Raw genomic sequence first — 6,000 nt, forward strand, 5'->3', positions numbered from 1 at the left:
TGAGTTCAAGGCAAGCCTGGGCTACATAAGGATACCCAATCTCTGAAAGGCAGGGAGGAAGGGAAGCTGGGGAAACGGCTGCTTGGGTAAAAACGCTAACTGCACAAGTCTGACAGCACAGCACGAGCTCTGTTTCTGGAATCTGAGTAAGAGCCTGATGCAGTGTTTGGAATGTATAATCCCAGTAGTCCTACAGTAAGATGAGAGGCAGAGACAGGAGAGCCTCAAGGAAGCCAGGGGGCTAGCTAACGGGTATGAGCACGGCAGGGCACAGAGGAACCTGCCTCAATGAAGTGCAAAGCAAGACTGGACTACACACACACACACACACACACACACACACACACACACACACACACACACACACACAAAGGAGGATGGATGGGAAGAGAAGGGAAAGGGAAGAGACAACAGGAAACATAAAAATGAAAAAATAAAAACATAGTTGGAAGGCTAGTGCAGTAGCCTACAGTGGCAGCACTCAGGAGACAGAGCTGCTATAAATTTAACATGTTGAGAAGTAAGCTACACAGAGAGACCCTGTATTAGAACCACTACCACCACTGAGGTAGATGACTTATTTTATAGAAAAAGGTAGGTTGGAACTGGGGAGATAGTTGGTTAATATAATAGCTTGATAAGTGCATGTTCTGCTCTTGCAGAGGACTGGAGGTCAGTTCCCATATCTCCAAGTCTGGCAGCTCACAACTGCCTGTAATTCCAGGGGATCCAACACCTTCTTCTGACCTCTGTGGGCACTCACACACATGTGTATATCCAAACACAATTAAAAATAAACCTTTTTTCTTTTAAAGGTTATTAATATTGGTGATCCACAATGATCCCCATAAGAACATAATGAGTTGAAAATTCCTATCATCTCCATGATGTCATAGCCATTGTAAGGTCATAGCACAACACATAAAGGCTGCATATGTGATAATGCTAATGTAAATACAGCTACTGTGCCACTGGCCCTCTAGTGTAGCACAGGGCTATGTACAGTGCATGGTCCTCCAAAGCAGCTGTTATAGGTGGATCTGTGCACTTACTGTCGTTTTTATCATTGTTTTAGAAAATACTGCTGGCAGCAGTGGCCCATGCCTTTGGTCACCTCTTAGGAGACAAAGGTAGGCAGATATCTGAGGCCAGCCTGGTCTACAGAGTGAGTTCCAGGACATCCAGGACTACACAGAGAAACCCTATCTTGAAGAAGGAGGAGGAGGAGGAGGAGGAAGAGGAAGGTGTGGGAGGAAGAGGAGGGTGTGGGAGGAGGAGGAGGGTGTGGGAGGAGAAGGAGGAGGGAAGGAAGGAAGGAAGAGGGAGAGAAAGAAAGAAAGAAAGAAAGAAAGAAAGAAAGAAAGGAAGGAAGGAAGAAAGAAAGAGAGCTGGAAAGATGGCTCAGTGGTTAAGAGCACTGACTGCTCTTCCAGAGGTCCTGAGTTCAAATCCCAGCACCCACGTGGTGGCTCACAACCATCTGTTATGGGCTCTGATGCCCTCTTCTGGTCTGTCTGAGGGCAGTGTGACAGTGTACTCACATACATACAATAAATAAATAAATCTTTAAAAAAAAAAAGAAAGAAAGAAAAGAAAAGAAAAGGAAAGAAAAATGCTTCCACTTATGAAAGGAAGTTTAACTAGCTTGGTCAGTCTTAGATCACAGAAGCTGTCCTATATAGCCTGTCTAGTACCTGCATTAAAATGCTAAACTCCAATGTATAATAACCTCCAGGTAGGGTGGGATGATAGGTTAGCTCCCTAAATTAGTGGCTTATAGACCATCTGTACTTCCTTCACTGATCTGCTAAACTCAGAGATCCTAACTCCACTAAACTCAGAGAATACTACCCTCCAAAGCTGGTAAATACAAAGAATTTCCTTTGCTCTGCATGGTTATGGTTTGGTCTCCTATTCCAGCAGCCTCCACTTCCAGCAGTCAGCTTTAAGGACTGGCTTCAATCCATCTCAGAGCACCAGATCTGAATGAAATCTTTATTATTCAAAACAGGTGGGCTGGCAAGATGTTTCAGCTGGTTAGGCTCATCCCCCCAAGACTGATCCCCAGAGCCCATGTGGTGGAAGAAAACTAATTGCTATAAATTGTCCTCTGACCTCCACATCAACCACAGTACACACACACACACACACACACACACACACACACACACACACACACACACACACACACACACCAGGTCTCTGTGTGTGCCACCAGCTACAGTCCCATACATCACATGCTTACCACATCTCTCTGTTTCATAATTTCCTCTCCTTCTTGACTTAATCAGTTGTTTGGGGGACCATAATGATCCCTAAGCACAAAAAAGCCATCCCAGATGTGGCCAACCATCATGAGACTGAGCTCGAGATGAGTGTAAACTGATTAAGAAGCTGGGCATGCACAAGTGGCCTGCACATCTTTATTCCTAGCTAGCTATTGGGAGAGCTGAGTCAGAAGAATTGCTCAGACTCAGGAAATCCTGGCCAGCTAGGACTCACAGCAAGGCTTCCACTTAAAAATGACTAAGGACTGCACAGGTGGGAAAGCAAAGACATCTACTGCTCACCAATCAAGTCTGTCCTGTTCCAGCACAGCTGCCAGGACAGCTGTGATCCTGGAAGAACAAAGTGGTGGCCTCAACCACTGAGGACAATGAGACTTAACATTAACATTAACAAAGTAAAAAAATTTAAAAAAAATTAAAGGCTGTATATTAGCTATAGAAAGCCTTGTTTCTTTGCAGAACTAGGGGTTAAGCATAGGGTCTTACGCATACTGGGCAAGTACTCTATAGTTGGACTACATCCTAAACTATTTGTTTGCTTGTTTATTTATTTAGTTATTTGGTTTTTCCAAACAGGGTTTCTCTATGCAGCCCTGGCTATCCTGGAACTTGCTCTGTAGAGCGGGCTGGCCTCAAGCTTAGATAGATATCTGCCTCTGCCTACTAAGTGCTACGATTAAGGGTGTGCACCACTGCCACACCCAGCATATCCCTAGACTTTTAAAATTATGTTTATTTTGTCCAGGTGATGGTGGCAAACACCTTTAACCCCAGCATTCACGAGGCATAGGCAGGCAGAAATCTTGTTTGAGCTACGTACACAGTGAGTTCCAGGACAGCCAGGGCTACACGGTGAAACTATCTTGAATATAACAAAGTACAGCCCGGAATAGCTGGAACTAACATGCATTTGCCACCATACACAACTTGGAAATATTCCTGATGACAGGTGTTGATGTCCAGACACAGAAGTGAATCCCTCTCAACACCGAAAACACAACTGCTGTGGCTGGATTCGGGTTCTGGAACACTGACTCTCGGGGTGGTGAGGGAAAGAAGAAAAGACAGATACAAATATATACAGGAAAACTGGGTCTTGGTGGGAGCCTGCTGCCTCTGATGGAGGGCACCTAATACCACAGCCGCCGCCTGAACCTCAGCATGCTGGCTAGGTACAGCACAGGGGGAGGGGAAGGAGATCTTGGGTGGAGGCCTCTGTACATGAGCAGTTTCAGGCTGGAAATATCAGGGAGCAGGAAGCTGCAGTTTCTAGTTTTGAGCTCAGTGGTCTCTTTCTCCCACAGGAACCTGGGAGGAAAGCTTTACCACCCCCTCTTGAGTCTGGCCCACATGGGGAAGCTGCTCTGCTAATTTCCTCATGTTAACATTGCACACACTGACTCGGGGACTTCTCTACTGCCTAACACAATCAAAACAAGAAGCCTGCCATGCTGAAAGAAAAACTTAGCATGACTACCTGCGATACTGAATTCGCTGCTATCTCTGGGTAGTTGAGAAGATTCGTCAATCATTATTTTTGCTAGGAAAGTAGGTCAGTGACAAATCACTCGCCCAGCATGCACAAGGTCCCAGGTTCCAATTCTAAGTACTGCCAAGAAAGGGGAGGGAGATGAGCGACAACAGAGAGTGGGAGACTCGTTCAAATTGGACAAGGCCACGGCTCCTATAGTTCCCCCACCTCAGGAAGCTGAGGAGAGGGAATCACTCCAGCTCAGAAGTTGGAAACCTGCCTTGAAAAACAGGTGCCAGGCAGGGAGCATGGGGATATCAAGGTCGTTCCCAACTACAGAGTGAACTTGAGGCTTTCCTGGACTACATGAGACCCTATCTCAAAACAAAACCAGCCAAGTGAAGTGTTAATGATTCACACCTACCATCTTAGTACTCATGAGGCTGAGGCCTGGGCTACATAGTAAGTTCTAGGCAACCCCAGGATCCAGTGTGAGATCTTGTTCACTCAAAAGCCAATAAAAACAAACTAGCAAAAGAGAAAACAAATGGTGGCTCTGAGGCTGGCGTGAAGACAGCAAGGACATTTTTTTGGGGTCCACATGAGCTGACTGAGGAACAAAGTCACCTGCCAGAGCAAATAGTCAGCATGGGGAAGTGTTCCCATTCTAGAAACAGACAGTAGTCGGTGCTGAATCCTTGGACTTTTAAGTATGGGATGGCAGCCTTGCTCAGGAGCAAGGCTTTGTGATCTGATTAGAGAAAACCCCAGGCTCTCCAAGCATATCAATAAGTACGAAATGCCCATGTGCATCAGGAGCCACAAGAAATCTCCTCCCAGTTCTGAGGTGCTCTCCTGAGTCGCCATGCTAGTGAGAGGGAGGATCGGTATTAGTAATACGGCTTTCAAGAGCTCGCTTATTAGTCAGGCTTCTTGGAGCAGCCCTGTGTTCCCAGCTATGCACCAGCTGAGGCTGGGGGAGCACAAGTTAAAAGCCCTACCTGTACTCTGAGAGTGAGTTCAAGGTTAGCCTGGCCAAAGAATTGAAAACCTGTCTCAAAATAAGAAGTCAATCTGGGGTAATCCATTTCCTGGTCAGCTTCCTATGGCTTTCTCTGGCTTCTTTACCTCAGTAAGCTCTGCTTCTCTGCCTTAAAACAAAACAAACAAACAAACAAGCAACAACAACAACAACAACAACAACAACAAAAGACAAGCCTGTTATAGTGTTATACACCTTGGGAAGTGGAAAAAAGACCACAATGAGTCATTCTCAGCTCTCAGTGTGGGCTACACAGGATCCTGCCTAAACAAGTGATTTGGAAATATAGCTCAGTGTTTGGTTTTGAAACCCTGGCGCGCGCGCGCGCGCGCGCACACACACACACACACACACACACACACACACACACACACTTTGCTTATTGTTGAGAATGTTCTAATACATTCTCTTATGAGTGATGTTCATACCAGTACCAACCTGCCTTTTCTCCATCCAGCTTACCTCTGTGATCTAAGGAGTTATGGTGGCTTTAAAAAAGGTCTGTGGCTCAAGAAGGACCTTTGCCCAGGCTATTGCTGTAATGGAGGAGGATGCTGAGAAGGCACTGATGCAATTCTGAAAACATTGTGACATCTATGACTGCATCAGGAACTTGTTTGTGGTTGGGGTGATGTCACCAAGGGATGAATGCATAGCATCTGTAACAAGACACTTAAGAGGTTCATCCGGGACTACAGACGACTCACCAAGGGTGAAGAGGTAGCAATATAAGTAATGCTGTGCTGGTGAGGCCAACAGTTTCACCTGGGTGTGGATGAGGATGACGCTGAGCTCCCAGGAGAGGTTTCTTAGCAACTGGTCCAGGAGTTGAACAGAACAGCAACACAGCTGCAGGCGAGAAAGAGAGAAGTAAACGTCAGAAGAAGACAAACGAATCCCAAGAAAATTCAGAGAAGAGTTGAGAGGAAGTCTTGTAGACTTTAGTGGTCTCCTCAGAATCACTTAGAAATGAAGACTATGGATGTAGCTTGGTAGGACACTTAAGGTTCTATGCCCATTTCAGCACCACCAACAAATGTGGAACCCCTCCATACGAAATATTTTCTTTCTTATTTTGGGAACGTAATTACAACATTTTTCTCTTCCCTTTCCTCCTTCCAACCTGTCCTTATATTCCCTCCTTGCTCTCTTCCTAATTCATGGCCCCTCTTCTCATTAATTATTGTTAGGTGCATATA

At 45.7% G+C, this 6,000-nt stretch overlaps 1 protein-coding gene across 2 annotated transcripts in view; it reads right to left on the reverse strand.

The window, feature by feature from the left end:
• Positions 1-5,361, reverse strand: part of Rnf11 (ring finger protein 11) — a 29,281-nt gene extending 23,920 nt beyond the window's left edge. The window contains exon 1 of one of the 2 annotated variants that reach the window (XM_087659955.1): positions 5,264-5,361. The gene's annotated coding sequence lies outside the window, so the exon portion shown is untranslated. The remainder of the gene's footprint in view (positions 1-5,263) is intronic. The other variant, XM_087659956.1, reaches the window with a different exon arrangement.
• Positions 5,362-6,000: the final 639 nt, after the last annotated feature.

Source organism: Rattus norvegicus, chromosome 5, assembly GCF_021556685.1.
Source record: "Rattus norvegicus strain SHRSP/BbbUtx chromosome 5, alternate assembly SHRSP_T2T, whole genome shotgun sequence".
Lineage (NCBI taxonomy): Eukaryota > Metazoa > Chordata > Mammalia > Rodentia > Muridae > Rattus > Rattus norvegicus.